General features: G+C 43.2%; 1 protein-coding gene across 1 annotated transcript in view; it reads right to left on the bottom strand.

Moving 5' to 3' along the window:
- rdgB (retinal degeneration B) overlaps window positions 1-26,140 on the bottom strand; it is a 140,992-nt gene that overhangs the window by 61,520 nt on the left and 53,332 nt on the right. The gene's annotated exons all lie outside the window — the stretch shown is intronic.

The following is a 26,140-nucleotide window of genomic DNA, read 5'->3' on the forward strand; positions in this document are numbered from 1 at the left end:
AGAAAGAGCTCCAGCTGAGTACCGGCTGCGGTGCTTCGGATCGTCGGAGTTCTTATCAAGAGCCGGAGAGAGCTCTTTGTTGGCATACAAAAGCGGTAGCTGATGTAGATGTATGTTGATGTCGTTGGCCACAGCAACGGCCATGTGGTTGATTACAAGTTGTAAGACCGGTGGGGTGGTCCTTCGGTTGTGGGAAACCGGATTGTTGATTTATTTATTTATATACAGGGTTTGAAGAAATAGTCCTCATAAGACAAATAACTGAGAACTTTACTTACTTGCTCTATAGTTTTACACTTCTATAGAGAACAATTGGTGCAAATTTGATCAAAGTAGTCGATCGCGTTCAGAAATAACGTCAAATGGAACTTGAAAGAAGAAAAAATATCGTGCACAAACACCTGGAAAATCCAGAGTTCCAAGTTGGCTAAAGTGCTGAAGATGCCGAAAACAACAGTTTGTCGAGTGCTCAAAACCTACAAGGAAACCCTGAGTGTGGAAAGGAATCAGCGGAGCTATGCAAAAATTCCGCCAACTTTCAAACAATGCGGAACATCCAAGCCAGGGAAGGATACAAGTCGTACAAAGCCAGTAAACATCCGAACCGGCACATGAAGCAGAATTCAGTGACCAAAAAGCGTGCAAGGCTCTTTTACGGCCGTATTTTGACGGAAAACACTTTGATCGATGACGAACCATACGTCAAACTTGATTTTAAGCAGCTTCCCGGTCAAAAGTTTTACATCGCGAAGATTCAAGTTCGTGTTTGCCGACAAATTCGCCAAGAACGCCATGATTTGGCAAGCGGTTTGCAGTTGGGGCCTGGAAACGGAACCATTCGTCACATCCTCGACGATGACATCCCAAGTTTACTCCGAAGAATGCCTGAAAAAGCGTGTATTGCCGATCATCCACAAGCATAGGGACAAAGTCATCTTTTGGTCCGATTTGACCAGATGGCAATACTCCAAGGTGCTACTACATGATTTGGCAAGGAATCTGCAGTTGTGGCCTTAAAACCAAGGTTTTCATCACATCTCACACAATGACGTCGAAGGTTTACATTAAAGAGTGTCTGAAAAAGCGGATTTTACCCTTCATTCGGCAACACAAGACCAACGTTATGTTTTGGTCGGATCTAGCCAGCTGCCACTACTCTAAGGAGGTACTAGAATGGTATGCTGCAAACAATGTTAATTTCGTCGCCAAAGAGTAGTAATGTTTTAGCGACGATGTTTTACAGTGAGAAATATTCTATGTGTTATGTCTGTTTGTCTGTGGCTGTACCTTTGAAGTTTTAATAAAAGTACTGTAAAGCAACCATTAATGGACTTTTTAAACTTATTGTATGACGAATTACAGGTCTTTTTGGGCGTACCAATTTAGTAATTATTCCACTAATTACAGGTATTTTTGGACGTACTTACCTTACCGATCAGGCTAAGGCCTTGTTGTCCTTTGCTGCCCGAAGAAGTCGTCTCCACTCTACTCGATCCATGGCCACAGTTCGCCAGCCTCGTAGTCTGCGAAGGGTTCGCAGGTCACCTTCTACTTGGTCGATCCACCTTGCCCGCTGCGCGCCTCTTCTTCTTGTTCCTGTTGGGTCGCTTTCTAGAACCATTTTCACTGGGTCGTCGTGCGGCATTCTTACGACGTGCCCAGCCCACCGTAGTCGCCCAATTTTTGCAAAGTGGACGATGGATGGTTCTCCCAGCAGCTGGTGCAATTCGTGGTTCATTCGCCTCCTCCACGTTCTGTCATCCATCTGCACTCCACCGTAGATGGTACGCAACACCTTCCGTTCGAAAATACCAAGAGCGCGTTGGTCCTCCACGAGCATAGTCCAGGTCTCGTGGCCGTAAAGGACCACCGGTCTAATCAGCGTCTTGTAGACAGTCAACTTCGTGCGGCGGCGAATTTTATTCGACCGGAGCGTCCTCCGGAGTCCAAAGTAGGCACGATTCCCTGCCATAATGCGTCTTTGAATTTCTCTGCTGGTATCATTTTCGGCGGTCACCTGTGAGCCCAAATACACGAACTCATCGACCACCTCGATTTCGTCACCGTCAATCTGAACTCGGGGTGGGAGGCTAACATTGTCTTCCCTAGAACCTCTTGCTTTCATGTATTTTGTCTTTGATGCGTTGATGGCAAGTCCAATCCGTCTAGCTTCAGCCTTCAGTCTGATGTACGTTTCCGCCATCATCTCAAAGTTCCGTGCCATAATGTCAATGTCATCGGCGAAACCAAGGAGCTGGATGGACTTCCTGAATATCGTGCCACTCGTGTCTATCCCAGCTCTTCTGATCACACCTTCTAACGCTATGTTGAACAGTAGACACGAAACTCCATCACCCTGCCGTAACCCCCTTCGAGATTCAAAGGGACTCGAGAGTGTCCCCGATACTCGAACAACGCACATCACTCGATCCATCGTCGCCTTGACCAATCGCGTCAGTTTATCCGGAAATCCGTACTCGTGCATAATCTGCCATAGCTGATCTGGACGTACCAGTTTAATTTAAGTCAGCCTTTAAAGTTCTGTGTTCGGCAGTTTGTACATGAAAAATTCCATAAGTCTACTTTACTAAATACAGGGCGGCCATGGAATTTTCATTTTGAAAATTAAAAAAAAAAATCCAGGCGCGTGAACGACCGTTAATTTTTGATGATGATGATGATGATAATAGTGGTCTACCACTGTTGAGCTTGATCAAGCTTAATAATCTCTGATTGTCATCAGCAAATCGTTGTATGAAGGGCCAAAAACGGTTGTATGCAATGATAGGCAATTCGCCTATTCACATCCTTGGGACAGTAAAGAATCTCCTTCCAACAACTTGATCAGCCAATTGGTCAGAAAACGAGCCATCCAAAAGAAAGATGCCCCAATGAATGGGGAGAAGAGCCCGCCCTTTATCCACGAAATGTTAGCAACAGGGAGTTGACATCTTCACTCTCCCCATCCAAATCGCTTTAATTGCGTGCCCCGATGGTCCCTCTTCATCCTGATATTTTTTTATATATTGTAATAACATGGAGCGATACAAACAGAAGCGAATACAGCAAAACCATCTTTTCCGGAATAAGAAGCATCGCCTGGAAGAGCTGGAGTGCGAAGAAATGCAGCAGCTGTATCGTTCTCACGAAACGCGCAAGTTCTACGATAAACTCAACGCATCCCTTAAAGGCTTTGTGCCGCGAGCTGCAATGTGTCGGGATAAGGAAGGGGGTATCTTGACGGACGAACGTGAGGTGTTTGAAAGGTGGAAGCAGCACTACGATGAACATCTCAGTGTGACCAGTGAATTTCCATTTTGAAATTCCGGTTTTTTCCCGGTTCAAATCTTTAAAAAAAATCCCGGTTTTAATATCACTATTGTTATTGAGATCACTAGCCTCTTCCCAGCAACTCCTATCCCTACATCCCCGTGGTACCGGCCGGGAACTGTGAGCAACCTTAGGGAAGATCGGGTAACCAACCTTGGTGGGAACTTTGGTCATAGGCTGACAGGGAAGGGGGGGGGGGGGGTTTGCTTCGGCAAGCCTGAGCGTCTGTTCCCCATGTTAGGGGCGGCTGATCGACGTCCGAGTGCCAGTTAAGGACTCTAAGCACAACTATGCACCCTGGTCCTCCGGAAAGTTAGGGGGTTGGTGTCAGGCCCTGCGAGCCAGCCGTAAAAAAAAGCATTGCAACGGAGGAATACGAACCGAGACCAACGACGAAATAGGACTTGCGATTGGAAACTCGGCACGTGGAACTGTCGATCTCTCGATTTCATCGGAAGCACCCGAATACTCGCCAATCTACTGAAGGACTGTGGATTCGGCATCGTAGCGCTGCAGGAGGTGTGTTGGACAGGATCCATGAAGAGAACGTTTAGAGGTAATCATACCATCTACCAGAGTTGCGGCAACATCGTGATGGGCGAAATGCAGAAGCGCGTGATCGGTTGGTGGCCGATCGGTGAAAGAATGTGCAGGTTGAGGATCAAGGGCCGATTCTTCAACTTTAGCATAATCAACGTGCACAGCCCTCACTCCGGAAGCACTGATGATGACAAGGACGCATTTTACGCGCAGCTCGACCGCGAGTACGATCGCTGCCCAAGCCACGACGTCAAGATCATCATAGGAGACCTAAACGCTCAGGTAGGCCAGGAGGAGGAATTCAGACCGACGATTGGAAAGTTCAGCGCCCACCAGCTGACGAACGGGAACGGCCTACGACTAATCGATTTCGCCGCCTCCAAGAACATGGCCATACGTAGCACCTTCTCCCCTATCGTTACACCTGGAGATCACCACAGCAGACGGAATCGCAAATCGACCACGTTCTGATTGATGGACGGTACTTCTCCGACATTATCGACGTCAGGACCTATCGTGGCGCTAACATCGACTCTGACCACTACCTGGCGATGGTCAAACTGCGCCCAAAACTTTCCGTTATCAACAATGTACGGTACCGACGCCCACCACGGTAAAACCTAGAGCGACTGAAGCAACCGGATGTCGCCTTAGCATACGCGCAGGATCTCGAGGCAGCGTTGCCAGAGGAGGGCGAGCTTGATGTGCCCCCTCTAGAGGACTGCTGGAGTACAGTAAAAGCAGCCATCACCGACGCAGCCGAGAGCACCATCGGGTACGTGGAAAGAAGTCCACGGAATTAATGGTTCGACGAGGAGTGCAGAGCGATTTTGGAGGAGAAGAACGCAGCGCGGGCGGTAATGCTGCAGCATGGAACCCGACAGAACGTGGAACGGTATAAACAGAAACGGAAACAGCAGACCCGCATCTTTCGGGAGAAAAAAAACGCCGTCTGGAAGAAGCGGAGTGCGAGGAAATGGAACTGCTGTGCCGTTCCCAAGAAACACGGAAGTTCTACCAGAAGCTCAACGCATCCCGCAACGGCTTCGTGCCGCGAGCCGAAATGTGCAAGGATAAGGACGGGAGCCTCTTGACGGACGGACGTGAGGTGATTGAAAGGTGGAAGCAGCACTTCGATGCGCACCTGAATGGCGAGGAGAACGTAGGCACGGGAGACCAGCGCAATGGAGGAAACGACTACGTCAGTGCAGCAGAGGACGGAACTGACCCAACTCCCACGCTGAGGGAAGTTAAGGATGCCATTCAGCAGCTCAAAAACAACAAAGCAGCTGACAAGGATGGTATTGCAGCCGAACTCATCAAGATGGGCCCAGAAAAGTTGGCCTGCCTGCACCGGATGATAGTCAGGATCTGGGAAACAGAACAGCTACCGGAGGAGTGGAAGGAGGGGGTAATCCACCCCATTCACAAGAAAGGCAACCATTTGAATGTGAGAACTTCAGAGCGATCACCATTTTGAATGCCGCCTACAAAGTGCTATCCCAGATCATCTTCCGTCGTCTTTCACCTAAAATGACCGAGTTTGTGGAAAGTTATCAAGCCGGCTTCATTGATGGCCGATCGACAACGGACCAGATCTTCACCGTACGGCAAATCCTCCAGAAATGCCGTGAATACCAGTTCCCAACGCATCATTTGTTCATCGACTTTAAGGCGGCATACGACAGTATCGACCGCACAGAGCTATGGAAAATCATGGACGAGAACGGCTTTCCTGGGAAGCTGATCAGACTGATCAAAGCAACGATGGACGATGTGCAAAACTGCCTTTAGGGTTTCGGGTGAACTATCATTTCATTCGAATCTCGCCGGGGACTGCGACAAGGTGACGGAGTCTCATGCCTACTCTTCAACATCGCTCTAGAAGGTGTGATGCGACGAGCCGGGCTACGAGGCTACAGGGTACGATTTTCACGAAATCCGGTCAATTTGTGTGCTGTTCATTATCGCAAGAACATTTGGAACGGTGGCAGAACTATACACCCGCCTGAAACACGGAGCAGCAAAGGTGGTGAGTGCGTCAAAAACAAAGTACATGCTGGTAGGCGGAACCGAACATGACAGGATTCGTCTAGGAAGTAATGTCACGATAGACGGGGATACTTTCGAGGTAGTGGAGGAATTCGTTTACCTTGGATCCTTAATGACGGCTGACAACAACGTGAGTCATGAAATACGAAGGCGCATCATCAGCCTACTACGGGCTCCAGAAGAAACTACCCCCGCACCAAATGTACCATGTACAGAACGCTTATAAGACCGGTGGTCCTCTATGGACACGATACATGGACTATGCTCGAGGAGGACCTGCAAGCACTCGGAGTTTTCGAGCGACGTGTCCTAAGGACGATCTTCGGCGGTATGCAGGAGAACGGTGAGTGGCGACGAAGAATGAATCACGAGCTCGCTGCACTTTACGGCGAACCCAGTATCCAGAAGGTGGCCAAAGCCGGAAGGATGCGGTGGGCAGGGCATGTTGCAAGAATGCCGGACAACAACCCTGCAAAGTTGGTGTTCGCTACTGATCCGGTTGGCACAAGAAGGCGTGGAGCGCAGAGAGCACGATGGGCGGAGAATGGAGAGCGGCAGCCGCAAACCGAGTATTGTGGCGTACTATTGTTGATTATGTCTTAAATGTGATGTTGTACAAATAAATGTATGTATGTATGTATGTGATGCAAGATTTGGAGTATAAGTAATTAAAATGTGAGATTTTCAAAAATATTCAAGAGCACAGATTTGAACAAAAAATCATACTTATGGGTCGTGGAGTCATAATTGTCACGCTCTGAGACTTGGAAGCATTTTAAGGGTTATAACAAATTACATAACAATCTGTAGAATCTAACATACAAACCCTAGAATTTTTAGAAATTTTTTATAAAATTCAAAGTGTTGATTTCAAACAAATATTGAGAAGGATTCCCACACAGTTTTCGAAGGAGATGTTCTGAGCAGATTTCCAGAATTATTCTGACATGAAATCCTTAGAAATTGTTAGATGAATTTGTAAGGATTTATGTGGAGAAGAATGCAAGTTCTAAATTAAACTGTTAGAAGATTTAAAAAGGAGTTGTGAAAAACAAAACTTTGCGGAAAATTCCTACGTGATTCTGAGGAGATTTGTATGGGTATCGTGAGGAAAATGCCAGATGAATTTTAAGAAGAATTCCAAGAGAATAATGATCGAAATTCAACAAGAAACTAGTGCAAAAGATTCATCACAGAACTCCAACAAAATTGATTGCAAAAAATTTGCTGATAATTAAAAGAAATTCTTTAAAACACTCCAAGGGGTTTCTAAATAAAATTTCGAAAGATTTCTGGTGTTTTGAATAGAGTTAAAAGAAATTTTTGATAAGATTTTCAAAGGAATCCAAGTCTCCGGATAGGCTCAAGGGAATTCTAAGAAGGATTCCAATTAAATTCTTAGAAGGGGTTGCAAGGAAATTCCTAAAAGAATTCATACCTTACCTTACCAATCAGGCTAAGGCCTTGTTGTCCTCTGCTGTCCGAAGAAGTCGTCTCCACTCTACTCGATCCATGGCCACAGTTCGCCAGCCTCGTAGTCTGCGAAGGGTCCGCAGGTCACCTTCTACTTGGTCGATCCACCTTGCCCGCTGCGCGCCTCTTCTTCTTGTTCCTGTTGGGTCGCTTTCTAGAACCATTTTCACTGGGTCGTCGTGCGGCATTCTTACGACGTGCCCAGCCCACCGTAGTCGCCCAATTTTTGCAATGTGGACGATGGATGGTTTTCCCAGCAGCTGGTGCAAAGAATTCAACGGTAGTTATTACGTGGAGTGTTTTCTGGTTTATTTCAAATCAATTTCAAGATAATTCTGAGCAGAATTCCAAGTTAATTCTGGAATTCATATCATGAGAATTTTGAACAACGAAAAGTTAAAACCCCGGAATAAGAATAATTCAGTTTCGGTTTTTACAAATATTTGTTTCCAAAGTCCAGCATCCATTATCCAGCATTTAGTTCCATTAAATTGCACGAAATGTTCTGAAATTTAAAGATTTTAAATGACTTCAATTGAGTTTAAAGATTTAAGGGAAGTTGCGTGAACTTTGTGGCTTTTCTGAGAACTTCAAAATAGTTCCATGAATAACAGGAAAATTGCAGGAACTTTAGGACAGTTTCGAGAGCTTCATATATATTTCGTTAATGTTAAGGTAATTAATAGCGAGACATTTCAAGAAGTTCCGAAAATTAAAGATTTAAAGTTTTTTTTTATAAGGCTCAATCGACTTAACTTTACAAAGCTGAGGATTTATGTTCACTATACAAAACATCGTAAAACTATAGTCAAAAGGTACAACACAACAAACACTTTATCTTCCACTATCCAATAAGTCGCCGCGATCAGAACGGGTTCCGTTTCCAGGGGTTTTATTGCATGGCAGTATCGCCAACGGGGGGCAGAGCGCTTTCAATGCAACAATGGACGCAAAACGTGGTCATCACTCACACACTCATCACGAAACGGTTGCTTTCTAAAGTCGACCACGCTTCGACAGAAAGAACTGCTGATGAAGAACAATGAGGAGGACCACACAATGGTTGCTACCGAGTAAACAGACGATCGCGTGACACGCATCGAGAGTGGCCTGCTTCGATCCACAGCCGAGTGAACACTGATTTTCAGAAAACATCAGGAACGTTACAAAAACTGAATAAATATGTCTGAAACTTATCAGAAGTTCCAATAAATTCAAGGATCTGCAGAAAACGTCGGGATTTTAAGAGACTTTCAGGACAGACATAAGGATAACGAGAACTTCAGGATAGACTAGAGAACTTCAGAGTGGTCCACATATTGTTAAAGAAGATTCGAGGAATGAGGAAACACTTGAGATTTCGGGAAAATTTGACGGATAGATTGCGGGATAATCAGGTAAAGTCTAAGCATTTCTAAAACATTTTGGGCACTTTAGGGAAGCTTTGAACACTTCAAGGTAGTTCCATCAGCATCATGGAAACAGCAGAAACTTTTAAGAAGTTCTTAGATATTTATGGAAGTCAAGAAAACTTAAGAAAAGTTCAAAGACATTCCAAGAACCTCAGACAAGCTCAGAGATCTTATGGGCAATCCCAATAACTTCAGGAAACTCCAGACTTTTGGGGAAGTTTGATGATCTGTAAAGGATAATTTCTATAAATTCAGGATATTTCCATGAGTTCTAGGAAAATTTCGCGAAAACTTAAGTTCAGAGAATTCCTGAGAAATTTAGAAAATTTTATACATATTTTGAAAACGTAACATTTTCAGGGAAAATCTCCAGGTATAGAACTTTATGAGAACTGCACAAACGTCCGGGTAGCTTCAAGAATATCAAAGAAGATCTGAGAACCTCAGTGCAGTTCAATTAACGTAACTAGAAACTCAGAGAGCTTCCAAAAACTTCAGCAAAGTTCTCACATCTTCAGAGGAGCCCTGAGAACTTTAGAGAAGTTTTTAGATTTGTAGGCACTTTCATTATCTTTTGGAATGTTCAGAGTATTTGAAGGATGAGCGGTTCCACGAACAAGTGGGAAATTTTTCCAGTTTTTATTTTTTGTATTTTTTGATTTGCATGAAACCTTGCATACAAGTTTTTGGGGAAAAAAACGCCGTTTTGCATACTTGGTTCGCCATTTTGAATCTAGCCTTACTTATGAGAAGGGCCTATGAAAAATGCACATGATATCTTCAAAAAATTGTATCTCGGAAACGGTTTGTCTGATTGGTTTGGTGTCTTGGGCGAAGTTTTAGACAATTGTTGGTGTTATATGGAAAAAAATATGCACGGTAAAAAAAAGTTTGGTATTTGTGTTTTGAACTAAAATATAAATTTTCCCTTTAAAGTGACATGTCAATAGTTTTTTTATTATCCTTATGTTATAGCTGACTGAAAATGCTATCTAGTGCACAGTAGGTTGTTCTGGAGAAAAATAGGTTACAATGAAAAAAATTGTTTTTTAAAAAAATACAATTTTCAAAAAAGCTATTAAGAAAAGTCAAAAAAGTTTGTCACCCTAATTTTATGAAAGTACATCAAATTTGCAAACAAAAAGTACTACGGTAACATTTTTCTAAGATGCACCGTTTAGAAGATATTACTGATTTAATATTGTTTTTTTTTGATAACTTAATAAGTTTTGGCCCTTTTCGGATGTACTCCGTGTTTTTCCAGTTTCAAAAGTATTTTTTCGGAAAGATTGGAAAATTTTGAGTTAAAATGACACTAACAGCTTAAAGATTCGAGTGAAATTCTCTGCCTTAAAAGTATTTTGAAAAACAAGTTACAAAATCCCACTATCAGGAACAATGATTTCTTCAAGTGATTTTTGGTGCGTTGTGCTGAAAATGTGCATTCAACTCTTGCATATCGCCTAACAGTTTAATCCATTTAAACTGGATGTGTTTATACTGTGCATATTTTCTCTCTATTGCCGAACATCGCCACAGACATCTAACCTACGCCAGCAAATCTACCTCGCTCCAACTCTCCAAACTCGTACCTGAAGGTTCGACGATACCTGAGCGTTCAACTCTACCTATATTCCAACAGTCTTTACCCAGCATTCTATGATTTCTACCCGTGAGCTGTATAATAATGTCTGACTCGGTTCTGAATTCATCCAGTATCTACTAGGGAAAACCAAACAGTAAATGCAGAAAGGTTGCTAGTAGCATAGTGATTATAGTAATTTCAGCTCATAATCCTGTGTTTTTGAACGTGATCCAGTGTTGTTTGATAACATAATAATTGTAAAGGAAAGTGTAACACGTTTTGGTGCAAAGGTAAGTTTTAAATACACATTTTAATTATATGTTTTGTGATATTTTCGTACAAAACTAACAATTGGAAAATATTTTCTATGTTACAGATTACAAAATGAGTAAAATAAGATGTATTCGCCCATTCAAAGACATTCAGTGTTCGAAAGAGCTGCGATATCTCACGGATGGTATCATCCAAAAACTAAAATCAATTGGATTTTCCAAGGTATCCACACTGAACACCAAGGATTTTCGTGTTTGTTCGTCTTGTCGTCTACATATTGATTCAAGAGCTCACCTCACCCAAAACGAGGAACAAAGCGTAGCCGGCGGCTCAAGGATGCCAACTGTTCAGACCATACCTGATGTACCTGATTCGCAAAGCTATGAAAGTTTGGTCACGATACCATCAGAGTCAACGCTAAGCACAATTAAATCAAATGAAGACTTCACGATGCCTGTAGACGTCGAAATTTTCAACCGAGGAATAGCAGCTATTCGTGTTTCGCTTATAGATTTAGGTAAGGTTAAAAATGTTCACTATCCTGAAAAAAAGTGCGCTGAAATCGTCGAAGGTGTACGAAGAAATCTTTTTAAATTAGACGCGTGGAGGCGAACCAGCCTAAGGCTGAAAGCCTCCTAAATAAAGCTAAATTAATTAATTAAAATTAGACGCTAAAACAGAAAAAGCAAACGAGTTTGATGAAGTCATAGAAAATACGAAAATTAAATTTTTAAATTCAGCCACAAGGCAAGAAAAACTATCAATTTTATCATTGTTGCCAAAATCATGGTCAGTACAAAAAATTGTAGACGAATTTAAAACCAGTAGAAATATGGCATCAGATGCAAGAAAGGAAAGAGATAATGTATTTGATTCATCTCAAGGTTCAAGCTCTGGAAAAGCTTTGAGTAATGAAACAAAAGAACTGGTTTTGAATTTTTTTGAGGACGATGATATAAGCCAGCAATGCCAGGCCAAAGAGATTTTGTAAGCGTAAAGACAGGAAATAAGAGATTAGCTGTTCAGAAAAGATTGTTAATGATGACATTGAGAGAAGCTTTTAATCGCTTTAATGAAATGTACGTCAATTTAAAAATAGGGTTTTCATCATTTGCAAGCCTCCGGCCAAGGCAATGTAAACTATTGACTATCACAGGAACACATAATGTTTGCGTTTGCACTACGCATGAAAATGTCAATTTAATTCTACATAGCTTAAAAAAATACAATGTCTTGAATGATCTAAAAACATTAACGAATAGATTACTTTGCGAAAATAAGACAACTCATTGCCATCTACGAAGATGTAAAAACTGCCCAGATACCTCAGTTTTAGAAGTTAGTTTATTGAAACAACTGGAAGAAAACTTTGTTGAAAAGCTTTCATTCGAACAATGGGTTACCACTGACAGATGTGATTTAGAAACTATTGTAAAGCAAACCGATGAGTTTGTTTCATTTTTCAGCTCAAAATTAGAAAGTTTGATTCCGCATGATTTTGTAAAAACCGAACAATCCAATTTTTTGAGAACTACAAAACAAAACTTGCAAGATGGTGAATTTTTAGCTATTTGTGACTTTTCTGAAAATTACAGCTTGCAGGATGAAGTTCAATCACACCATTGGAACGTGCAACAGGCCACAATCCATCCTTTCGTAATATATTATACTGAAAATATGCAAATTAAACATTTTAGCTTCATTATAATTTCTGAAGAACTAAGACATGATTCAGTCGCTGTCAATTTGTTTATTGATAAAATGATAAACTTTTTACAAATTGATCAAAATAAAAACATAAAAAAAATTTATTTTATGTCAGATGGTGCTGCTTCACAGTATAAAAACCGAAAAAACTTTTCTAGCCTTTGTAAATTTAAGTCAAAGTATGGTATTGACCCTGAATGGCATTTCTTCACAACATCGCACGGAAAAGATCCATACGATGCTATTGGAGGTACGATAAAACGCATGGCTACCAGAGCAAGTTTAGCCAAAGAACGCGAACACCCGATAAAGACTGCAAGAGAGTTGTTTAATTGGGCAAACAAACGAAAAGAAGAAGAACTTACAAAGTTGTCATTTTGTTATTCTACTACAGAAGAATACGAAAATATGTCTTTGCAGCTAAATAATCAATATAATAATGCAAAAACAATTCAAGGAACTCTAAAATTCAACTCATTTCTTCCTCTATCAGAAAATACAATAAAGGCAAAGCTTTATTCAAACTGTCCTGACAATGATGCCAAAATATTCAATATTGTTAAGAAAGTTGTGTAAACAATAATTTTATAAAAATACAGGAATAAAAATAAACTGATGATATCCAACATATAATGTTATTTTTTATTGCGCACAATCACCATCCTTGAAAAATAAGCTTAATTCGATCTTTTGAATCTTGCTAATTGAGGAGCTTACATTTGCAGTTCTCAAAAAGGTGTATCTCGAAATCGAGTTGTCTCATCGGTTTGATGTCTGTGGCGATGTTCGGCAATAGAGAGAAAATATGCACAGTATAAACACATCCAGTTTAAATGGATTAAACTGTTAGGCGATATGCAAGAGTTGAATGCACATTTTCAGCACAACGCACCAAAAATCACTTGAAGAAATCATTGTTCCTGATAGTGGGATTTTGTAACTTGTTTTTCAAAATACTTTTAAGGCAGAGAATTTCACTCGAATCTTTAAGCTGTTAGTGTCATTTTAACTCAAAATTTTCCAATCTTTCCGAAAAAATACTTTTGAAACTGGAAAAACACGGAGTACATCCGAAAAGGGCCAAAACTTATTAAGTTATCAAAAAAAAAACAATATTAAATCAGTAATATCTTCTAAACGGTGCATCTTAGAAAAATGTTACCGTAGTACTTTTTGTTTGCAAATTTGATGTACTTTCATAAAATTAGGGTGACAAACTTTTTTGACTTTTCTTAATAGCTTTTTTGAAAATTGTATTTTTTTAAAAAACAATTTTTTTCATTGTAACCTATTTTTCTCCAGAACAACCTACTGTGCACTAGATAGCATTTTCAGTCAGCTATAACATAAGGATAATAAAAAAACTATTGACATGTCACTTTAAAGGGAAAATTTATATTTTAGTTCAAAACACAAATACCAAACTTTTTTTTACCGTGCATATTTTTTTCCATATAACACCAACAATTGTCTAAAACTTCGCCCAAGACACCAAACCAATCAGACAAACCGTTTCCGAGATACAATTTTTTGAAGATATCATGTGCATTTTTCATAGGCCCTTCTCATAAGTAAGGCTAGATTCAAAATGGCGAACCAAGTATGCAAAACGGCGTTTTTCTTCCCCAAAAACTTGTATGCAAGGTTTCATGCAAATCAAAAAAGATGAAAATTACTCGTTGCTTTAATGATATGGAACCGCTCGGATTATCAGAGATCTTCAAAGCATTTTTTTCAATTAATGTTCTGAAAATTTCAAGACTATTGCGGGGCTGAGGGAAATTCCATGAATATCAGGGAAATTGTTGGAACAAACATTAGATATTTCAAAAATCCGTTGAACATTCGCTGAGACATTACAATTTGAATACCATCATCACTCACTAGACCTCGCAAATATATCATTTAATCAAATTATAGAAAGCAAAAAGCCAATTTGGTAAAAAGTGCCGGTTTTGCCCCGCACTGTTTTGAGTAAGTAAATTTTTGTCACTGTTTTATAATAAACAGGAATCATGGTACCACAAAATTTCTATTCAAACCTGTTTAGAGATGGACTCTGCATGGGATAAATAACCAAATTAGGTGGATGGAACAACCTATTTTTGGTAATTTTCTCGATATTTTCTAAACAAAACTGCAAATTTTAGTACGCTAATGGATAACTAATTTCGGACCAAAATCCATATGGGACTGTTATGATTACTCTGTTTGTTAATACTATTAACTATTACATTTCTCGCGTTTATTTGATGCGCTTGAAGACGATTTTCAAACCGATTGACTAAGGCCGCCCATGGAGTCCAAATTTATGTTACCTGTAACGAAAATGAAAAAAAAACGAAATTAGACAAACAATTATTAAAACTTATTTAGAATTTTCCCAAAAAGTTCTTCACACGAACCCTAGCGTGTCATGTATTGGCTTAACATTTCAAAAGAACGCACTGAGTGCCCACAACAATCGACACTCACACGGCCTCACTCTCTCGCTCTCATTTTCTCTCTCGGTCGAAAACAAAACTTAGAATCACTGGAAAATAATCTATTTTGGACCCAACAACTGACTGACAGACTAACTGACAGCGAGGCAAGCATTAACATCCGTTTTGAGTGGCCCCACACCACCGGGGAATGGGGAGAATGGGGGATTGGTGCGCGGTTTCATGGTTCCTGATTTTGGTGGGGGAGCCGTTGTCGTCAGCATCATCATCATCGTCATCAGTAAAGCCTCCCCCGGGGGTGTGTGCGCGCATTATCTATATACGGACCGAAAGGCCTCTTATTCGCCCAACGACCAGACCAACGAAAAAGACACGGAGAGGGTTGGGGGTTGGGCAAATGCCGAGAGTTGATGACGTCAATCGGAAAATCGGAGTCCGTGCACACGGCAGCTACTCACAATTCACTCAGCAAGTGGAAAGTGAAGATTGGCTGCGAGCTTTGGTTTCGGACCTGCGGCTGGCTTCTATCGTTGCTTTTTACGACTTCAGCAGCTGACACGTGGAGAAGAGGATCATTTCGATTCAAAATGTAAACAAATTATCATCTCGTATGGTAGTGGAAGGACAAGAACGAGCTCAGGCAGCTAACGACTCTAAGTAAAAATGTTAGTTTTGAATCGATTTACAGCGATTTGACTGTACCTCTGCAGATTTCCACCTAAATGTCGTAAACAACCAGCAGAACTGCTCGTTGACATCAGCAAAAAAGCATGGAACAATTCAGTGCGCAAACAATCCATTTGGGATTTGTTTTCAAATTTGGCATATCACTGACGCAAACTGAGCGGGCCACAAATAAGGCATGGCTTATTTCTCCGGGGTGCAGTTCCCGTACCCGTCTGTAGACCATGCCGCTGCTGTTACAAATTAGTTTTTGATTTGATGAGCTTCCATAAGCCTCCACCATGGGTGCGAGTTATGAAAGCGCCCATCGATTCGGGTATCGGGTCGTCGGTCTGGTATGGTAATCTGAAAATGGATAAGTTTTGTCGATTATATCAGCTCCTCCTGCCCTTTGCTCCATGATCGCCGCCCAAGGGTGATTTAAGTGGGTCATAAATATTCACTGCACACAGTAGCGTGTGTGTGTGTGTGTGTGTGAGTGTGCTTTTGAACACTCCGCGTTGTTGTAAAGGACAAATTGTCCATTAGGCTAATTAGAATTGCACCATTGCACACTCGCTGACTAAGCCTGGAGATTAGCGAAATTATGACTAATACTAAGAGTGGTGGGGTTCAGGGGCACAAATTGCAATATCCAGAAGTAGTGCGGATTTGGAAATTTAACTCGAAGCTCAGTTTTCTGCAACAAGCATTGAGTAACAATTTTGGCTTCGTACTTCCGTGTTGTTTGCCTGAGTGGTGAAAAAATAGTATAAGAAAGAAATTCCGTGAACAAAGATAATTTAACTTTGAATAGGTATTTGATTTCACATAACATAGAAACAACCTACAAGATGACAGCTGTTCCACTTTACCGATTGAAATTATCGGTTCAATGTGGAATGAACGACTGTTAATTTGAACCGTTGATGGCCCCGTAGTGTTTTAGGATTTAAATTCAATCTATTGTAGGCTGAATCAGCTATCTGAATGGGAGAGTCAGGCGAGAGTCGAAATGGCCGAATTCCGACACAAACTTGATTCATTGCACCTAGCGAACAATTAGGCGGAGTTTCATGGAATTCGGAAGATTCTCTTCGAATTTTCAATGATTCCTTCAAAGGGTCTGGGTTCAATCCCAGTCGGCGCCACCAGGATTTTCTGAGGCATAACATCTCTGATCACATCGCAACGTTCGGTTTTGCTTCAATGGGTAGTGTAAATAAATCACTCTAGTTTTTCGCATCACCGCGGGTGAAATTCAACGTTTTGGAGATTTGAAACTATTTCTCGGGCCGTCGGCGAGCCGCCCCAGTGAAATAAAGTATCGACAAACCAACGTTGGCTACCAAAGGTGTAAAACGCGGCCGTACTACCCCTTCCCAATGCTTTGCTTTCAGTCACAGAACAGAAGGAGAACTTCGGATCAGAAAGTGGCTCAACTTTTCATTGGAGAACACTAGCGCACCTAGCGGTAGAAGGCATCTTCTGCCTGCAGTTAAGATAGGCAGCATGATATGATAGTGTGAGAGCGCATAGAAAGCCCGTGTGGAATGCTACAACAACGCATCGCTGGTTGAGCGGAAAAACGTACCACTTTTTGATTCACCGATTTTCTTACACTTCCCCTTCTGTTCTGTGTTTCAGTGCTACCCCTTTGGTCACACCAAGGCATGCTGCCAGGAAATCAGTGCTATTTACGGACAGTGTGCAAAGCAACATCCGATCGCACAGGGCCAGTGTTGCACTGAGCTAATGCATTGTCCGAGGTGTAACACAAACGACCATTGCATATCGAGCCGAAAATGCCTGGTCTATGTTTACGAAGATGCCATCCAGCACCTTCGAGTCGACCAGGTTATCTCATACCCGGCAGCGAGATGGCTTTTCAACGCCTCAGTTAGCAAAGGCACATTCGCCGCGGTGGCGGCGGTAAGCAAAGATAAGGTAATCGAAGATCTGTCCACAAATGTGAACATGCTGATCATGAGCAGCGACAAAAAAGATAAGAAGATCACCGCCTTTGAGAATTCTAGACAGCGAGTCCCAGGGGTTCTGAACAGCCATTGCTGAACTCCGCAAGGAGGTTCATAAAAAGGATCTGCTCGAGGCGCTGAAGAAGCAAAATGACACCACTGATCAGATCAAACAACTCCGTAAGGAGTTGCACCTTAAGGACGAGCGAATCAAGGCCCTAGAGAGAGGACAGCAGAAATACAACCGTCTGGAGCTAACAAAGAAACACGGAACCATTGAAGACCTCGTGGCCAAGGTAAAGACGCTGGAACAGACCATATGCAGCAAAGACAAAGAGCTGGCCTCCCTCCGCAAAACCAAAAGCACAAGAATAGCTACCGCACTCCAAATCCAGCGTTCCACCCGACAGACAACCAAACTCAACCAGCAAACGACCGTACTTGAATCAAATCCCAACAACCAGAAGAACATCACGCCCCAGTACTGCACACCGGCACAAATAGAAAGACGGTCTCCCAGCAACCCAGCCGTGAAACCAACGCAAATCGGTGCAAGGAGAGTTCTCCCTTAAGAATCATCAATTCCGATGACGAGATGATACCAAATGAAAACATAGTCAACGACTTTAACATATCATCCGCCGAAGAGTAAGCGTACCTTCCTAACCCTCTCATGGAAATGTAAACCTTGATATCTAAGTCCAGTCTTCGATACCTACAGTTATCCCAGCCACGAATTCCACCCAACACAGCGAATCAGATAAGGCCTCGGGCAGCCGGGGCACACCCAATGCGGAATTGTTCGGCCAACCAGAACTGGTGGACACCACCGACACTCGTTGGAAAACTCTGTGGACGAAACGGACACAATCGTACACCCAGTGGAGCAGCGAGGCAGGACGTTCTTGCCTTACCAGAACTGGTGGACACCCCTCTACCCTCGGTTGTGGCTGAAAGAGGGACGGACAAGGGAACTATTCCCCTATGGACGCCGTGGGATTCAAGACAGAAGAAAAGTACCCGGACAACGTGGGATTCCAAACAGTAGAGTCGTACACCAACGGGAACTTTTCCCTACCCCACATCACAACAAAGCAAGCAACCATCACCACCAATTCTTTCAGTCGGCTCGGATATCTCTGCCGGTAGCGGTGTCAACCGTGACTGCTTCGGCTGGTGGAGCTCTGCCAGGTTACGCCAACACCATACTAGGGTCGCGTGATCACCTTACTCTCCCCCTAACGGATATCAAGAGGGGCAAGACCAGCCAACCGAAAACAATTGAGTGCAGCGATAACTCCGCACCCGGATAACTTCGTACTCCCCCCGCTGGGCCACATAAAAGAGAGAACTCCGTCATTAAATCCCATGACCAGCTTCTGCCGGTGGAGCTCTGTTGGGATCCACCCCCAAGCACAAAGCTTCGAAACTACCCAAGCCAGGATGTCATATACACAACACGTCCACCACCGATCCGTCGACACCAACCCCACCGAGGCCCCTCACCCCTCCCCTCTGCAGACCCTGCTTTGGCGGTGCAGTGGAACTTAAATGGATTCTACAACAACCTATGTGACCATTGTGCATTGTCCGGGTAATGACGCCTCCAGAGCACGACTGTTGGATACCCTAGTGGCCCGAGGTAGACAACCCTTCCGTGAAGTAAGAGATGTATTGGGAACCCGTGATCTTCCCTACATGCAGGCGATCTACGAATTCCTTTGTTTGCCTGACGTTAGAGTTTCCTACCTAGTTCCTTCCAATCGAAATTGTTACCCATTAACCTCGCGCCCGCCACGAGTAATTGGTACCCAATACTAACCTAGATTACTGCTGTTTAAAATGTTAATTAAAAAATTACGGATTTTTGGCTCCACAAAGTGTCACACACGACTGAGCCTAGTAAATAAAAAAACTAGTCACACACGACTGAGCCTAGTAAATAAAAAAACTAAAAAAAAAAATCTATAAGACCTCGAGCTATTGGTCAGGGACCTCTCTCCTACCATTCTGGCAATCCAAGAGGTCCATCGGACCGACTTTGCAAGACTTAACAGATCACTGTCCGCCAATACCAATGGACCTTAACGAGCCGGCAAAACGTGTACCATTCCACAGCCATCGGAATTCGGGCACCACTGCCCTTTGAACTGATCCCCACCCCCTCCTACCTTCCTATCGCCGCGGTCCGCATCAGCCAACCGCTCCCAGTCACGGTCGTCTTCATATACCACCCGAAAGCGAAGATAGAAGACCTGCAGGCCAAGCTAGTTGGTACACTAGAAAATATCACCGACCCCATGCTTCTCGTCGGTAACTTAAACGGGCACCACCAGGCCTTGGGAAGCCGATCGGCAAACCGCCGAGGTACTGACATACACGACGCAGCAGAGGCCCTCGACCTGGTGCTACTTAACGACGGGTCAGCGATCGATCGGTGAATCGTCTATTGAGGCAGACCCCATCACCATTTAGTTCAACGACCGGGATCTACCAGCAGGCTGATGGTCCTACCAGGTTGCAATTGAAACCCTATGAACGGAGACCGGACCCTCGTCAATTGACGAGCTCACGGAAGCCATCGTCGAAGCGGCCACCGCTGCCAGCCCCAACCCCGGCAGGAAAGCTCTTCAGTGGTGGACATTCGAAGCGAAAACCGCCGTTAAAGCCTGACGCAAGGCCTTTCGAGCGGCAAAGAGATTCCTGGAAGAAGGCCCTCCAACACTACCGACGCAAAAGAAACGAGCTGGACTGAGTTCCTCAACAATATCAACTCTAGCCAACTGGCTTCTGAATTGTGGAGCCAACGCCCTCAGTGGTAAGAGGAGATATCAGGAAATAGTCCTAGAGATCGGCAATTCAGCAACAACCGAGCCTGCTACAGTTGCCAACATCACCATCCCTGACGACGATATGGATTCTGCCATCAACCAACCCTTCAGCCTCAGGGAACTCGCCTTTGCTCTTATCAAAGCTAAAGGGAGCTCCACCGGCCCAGATGAAGTTGACTATCCCCTTTTAAAAAACTTACCCATGGTCGGAAGGGTCAAGTTGCTTGAGCTCGTGAACAAGGAGTGGCTAAACGACTCCCTTCCGATGCAGTCCACATAAAGAAGGTTGGGAAACCCGGTCGATGGAGAGAATGATAAACTGTCGCCTCACTAATTTCTTCAACGACCGTTACCTACTAGACCACTGACAGCACGCCTTTCGACACGGGACACGGGACAAACACATACTTCGGGACACTAGGTCAAGCTCTCCACGATGCCATGGAAAACAATCAACACGTGGAGCTGGCGACACTGGACATATCAAAAGCGTACAACCGAGCCTGAATGCCGGAGGTTATCCAGCAACTAGACTACTGCGGATTTAAAGACCACCGTACTTTCCAGGTTGAGGAAACGGGAGTGCCCCAGGGGTTCTCCGTACTAGCGGTCACCCTGTTCCTTTTAAAAATGAACGGAGTGTTTACTAGCCTGCAAGCGGGGATTTTCATTTTCGTCTACGCAGACGACATAAAGATTGTAGTCGAAAAAAAAAATGCAACACTTTCTCTTCTGTATAACTTTTTATTGCATGGGTAAAAATTAATGAACTTTTGAGTAAGACTAGTTTAGAGTGTAATGTTTACATGTGCAAAATCTCGTCACAATCTGTCAAGTGTTTATCGAGATGGCTTCTGTCGTGACTGGACCGAGGTTTCCAGCCGATCGTTCCACGAATCTGCTGCTCCGCTGTATCGAAATTCCCGAACCAATCAGATCCCGTTTACATACGATATATCACGCTTCACGTTCATTCGATTCTACTTATTTCTATTCCACACTAACTCTATCTATTACAGCTTCCAAGCAAGAAGTGCTTCGACAAAAAATTATGGGAGCGGTCGTGCAAAATCCAGGCCAGTCCCACAGGTGGATCGTGAAGCAGTTTGAAATCGACAATTCGACCGTGTCCTGTGCGGTAAAATCGTTCAAGGAAACCCAGACAACCCAGCGGCGAGCTGGCAGCGGAAGAAAAGCGGAAACGACCGACCCCGTAAACGCAAGGAAGGTGAGGGATTACTTCAAGCGCAATCCGAACCTTTCGATTCGGGACGTGGCCAAAAAGGTCAATTCTTCCGTCTGGTTCGTCCAGCAGACAATGAAGCGGGCCGGACTTCATGTCTTCAAGGTAAGGAAGGCGCTTTACTGAACTGATAAACATAATGCGGTGGCCAAATCCCGCGCCAGGAAGCTGTACCGCGAGTGGTTGGAGCAGCCGAAATGCGTCGTAATGAACGACGAGACTGGAGTTTTTCGTCGGCAAGTCCCGCCTGGATGTTCCGGAAGAAGAAGGTCGACAAATTTGCCAAGAAGTACTTACTATGGCAGACGATCTATGGGTGCGGCAAATTCAGCAAGCCGTACATAACAACCGGCACCATCAACGGTCAACTGGCCTTCCTCCGGTCCCACGAAGGTGACACTCTGTTTTGGCCGGATCTGGCATCGTGCCATTACGCGAAACCGGTGATGGAGTGGTACGAAGCCAACGATGTTGTTTTTTTGCCGAAGGAGGCAAATCCGCCACCAAACTCGCTAGAACTTCGCCCAATAGAAAAATTCTGGGCAATTATGAAGGGCAAGCTCCGGAAAACAGGGAAGGTCTTCAAAAACGACAAGGATGTGAAGAACGAGTGGATGAAAGTGTTTAAGAAAGATGGCGCAAGTGTTGCACAGGATTTGGTGGGTAGCGTTAAGTCCAAGGTGCGGGCATTTAGCCTAGGAGAGGAGGTTGAATAAACCATCTTAGCAAGAACATTATATATCTAATCATATATAATAATTTTTGTCTGCTGCATTTTTTTTTTTCGAGTGCAGCCTTTAGTGCTTTTGGCCGTCAAAAATACGATAAAGATCCTCCGCATCAAATTCATACACCGTTGGTCAACTGACACTGGATTCCAACAGTCGGTGGAGAAGAGTGCCTATGTACACATCTGCGCCCATAGCCACCGGTCTCTGACGACAACAATCACCATCGACTCCCAGATAATCCGGCACCGCAAAACTATCAAAATCCTGGAGACCGCGGTCTCTCGTTTAGAGCCCACTGCCGGACAAGACTCAACCTCATCCGCTCAATCGCATGACGCCACCCGGACAGCAATCGGCAACTTCGAATCCGATCATGGACACACAACTCACTTACGGGATCGAGCTTACCTGCATGGCTCGAACGACCCTCGTTGAAAAACTAACTACAGTTTATCAAAGGGGCATCCGCACCACTTCCAACTTGCTCCCTTCCACCCCGGGCCTGACCGCATGCGTGGAGGAAGGCGTCCTCCCTTCGAAAGACTAATCACGCTGACTGTCTGCCGCCGAGCCGTCAGCTTTTTAGAGAAGACAACCTGATCAAGTATATGAGTGGCCCTCCTAGAGGAGGCTAACTACCTCCTCTTCAGCACCGCCGGCCAAGCCCTCTCTCCAGTGTTCAGAGTCCACTGGTGTTGGAACCTGCCCAAAATATCCATAGATCAAACCATCTAACACACCTTCAAAGCAGGTTCCAATCTCCAGAGATCTAATCCAACTTCGATACAGAGACCACACGATACGCTACTCCGACGATTCGGTATCACAGGGGAGAGTCGGCATCGTGATATCCAATCCCGAAGTAAGGGTATGCTACCGCCTTCCCGGTCAATTTAACATCTTCTCTGCTGAGGCCGCCGCTGCATTCGTCATTAAGGCAAACCCATCGTCCTTTTAACGACGCCGAATACCTAACACACCCGTGGATACAGGTCATTCTTCAATTCACGACCCATCTGTCCACCACTTCCAAGGCGTTTTCTCCAGACTGAGATCCAGACACACCCATCTCTCTCATAACATCCTGTCCAGCATTCCGAACTCATCATTCGCTGCCGCTGATAAGATAACTGATACTGTACGACATTCCCGGTAGCATCCGGGACGCTCTTAGTGACGACCCCAGCCGCCCAGCCGCTCTATTGAGCTTCCTCCGAAATGCAGGCCTATTTCACCGAATTTGACCTCCATCAAACCAGACAGCGCCGCAGGTAATGGACCTCTCAACAATACCCCACCGACCCCCACACGATCTTGACCACCAAAGTTTTTGACCACGGCCACTCCTGGACTTCCACCGAACCATCTCAATTATACCATGAACACGAACAAACTGCCCACTTTACAATAAACCGATCATCGGGATGAGAACGCGCCCCAGAAAACCCCCGACGAACGCAACGAAATAGGACACCCCTAGCCTAAGATACTGGATCTCCCTTCTGAAAATCTCGGACGAACCAGCCTTAGGCTGAAGGTGTCCTTAATAAAGAAACGACAACAACAACAACAACAAACAACAACAACAACAACAACAACAACAACAACAACAACAACAACAACAACAACAACAACAACAACAACAACAACAACAACAACAACAACAACAACAACAACAACAACAACAACAACAACAACAACAACAACAACAACAACAACAACAACAACAACAACAACAACAACAACAACAACAACAACAACAACAACAACAACAACAACAACAACAACAACAACAACAACAACAACAACAACAACAACAACAACAACAACAACAACAACAACAACAACAACAACAACAACAACAACAACAACAACAACAACAACAACAACAACAACAACAACAACAACAACAACAACAACAACAACAACAACAACAACAACAACAACAACAACAACAACAACAACAACAACAACAACAACAACAACAACAACAACAACAACAACAACAACAACAACAACAACAACAACAACAACAACAACAACAACAACAACAACAACAACAACAACAACAACAACAACAACAACAACAACAACAACAACAACAACAACAACAACAACAACAACAACAACAACAACAACAACAACAACAACAACAACAACAACAACAACAACAACAACAACAACAACAACAACAACAACAACAACAACAACAACAACAACAACAACAACAACAACAACAACAACAACAACAACAACAACAACAACAACAACAACAACAACAACAACAACAACAACAACAACAACAACAACAACAACAACAACAACAACAACAACAACAACAACAACAACAACAACAACAACAACAACAACAACAACAACAACAACAACAACAACAACAACAACAACAACAACAACAACAACAACAACAACAACAACAACAACAACAACAACAACAACAACAACAACAACAACAACAACAACAACAACAACAACAACAACAACAACAACAACAACAACAACAACAACAACAACAACAACAACAACAACAACAACAACAACAACAACAACAACAACAACAACAACAACAACAACAACAACAACAACAACAACAACAACAACAACAACAACAACAACAACAACAACAACAACAACAACAACAACAACAACAACAACAACAACAACAACAACAACAACAACAACAACAACAACAACAACAACAACAACAACAACAACAACAACAACAACAACAACAACAACAACAACAACAACAACAACAACAACAACAACAACAACAACAACAACAACAACAACAACAACAACAACAACAACAACAACAACAACAACAACAACAACAACAACAACAACAACAACAACAACAACAACAACAACAACAACAACAACAACAACAACAACAACAACAACAACAACAACAACAACAACAACAACAACAACAACAACAACAACAACAACAACAACAACAACAACAACAACTTTGCCTCAGACGACATTTCGATTGGAAGGGAAATATAGCTTTTCAAAAGTAAAACAACAACAACAACAACAACAACTTTGCCTCAGACGACATTTCGATTGGAAGGGAAATATAACTTTTCAAAAGTAAAATAATGTAGAGGAAAACAATAATGACGATGGTCTTGTGCAGTTGGAACAGTTGGTAAATTTTACGCATTTTTTCAAATTCAGGAAATTCAAGATCATAAAACTTTCCTAAGCTTTAATTTTTGAAAGTTTTTCAAAACCCAGAGTCGTCAAATTACTCATGAAATTCTAGCATTGTATGATGATTTCTAAGGAATTGATATTCGCAACTCTTTAGTTTAAAAAAAGCCAGTAAGGAACTGTAAATCAATAACATCATTCGAAAATTAAAGTGCCAAGCAGTGACAACTCGAGAACGATTGAAAAATGCCAACATCGACACATTCGGCGACAACGAACAATATATTCAATTACCCTTTCTTCGACGCTGCATTGAACCACCGAGCCCGAACCAATCAATCACCTCAAACACCCTCACACGCCGTGTAACAGCAGCTCATACAGTCAATTCTCCCTAGATCGATATTCTTCCTAACTCGCAGGGCTCCCTAAACAAGCTAGAGAGAGATTTGACTGTATTCCGTTCTGTTCCATCAACAAACCCACCCCTCCCCCACTGCTAGCCGAACTACATATTTTCCAATCGTCACACTGTCTGTCGGTCTGTCTGTTTCGGAGCCCTGCGTGGCGTGAGCCCATTACATGAAACAAACAAACACATCAACCATCCGGGAGATAAACAAAAAAAAAACATATCGAGAAGACCCAAAACAAACCAGATTCAGATGGATGCTCGCATGGCGGTCGCGGGATAAAACAG

Source organism: Ochlerotatus camptorhynchus, unplaced genomic scaffold (genome assembly GCF_037179485.1).
Source record: "Ochlerotatus camptorhynchus isolate MF236.1 unplaced genomic scaffold, CSIRO-AGI_Acam_v1.1 ptg000102l, whole genome shotgun sequence".
Taxonomy (NCBI): domain Eukaryota; kingdom Metazoa; phylum Arthropoda; class Insecta; order Diptera; family Culicidae; genus Ochlerotatus; species Ochlerotatus camptorhynchus.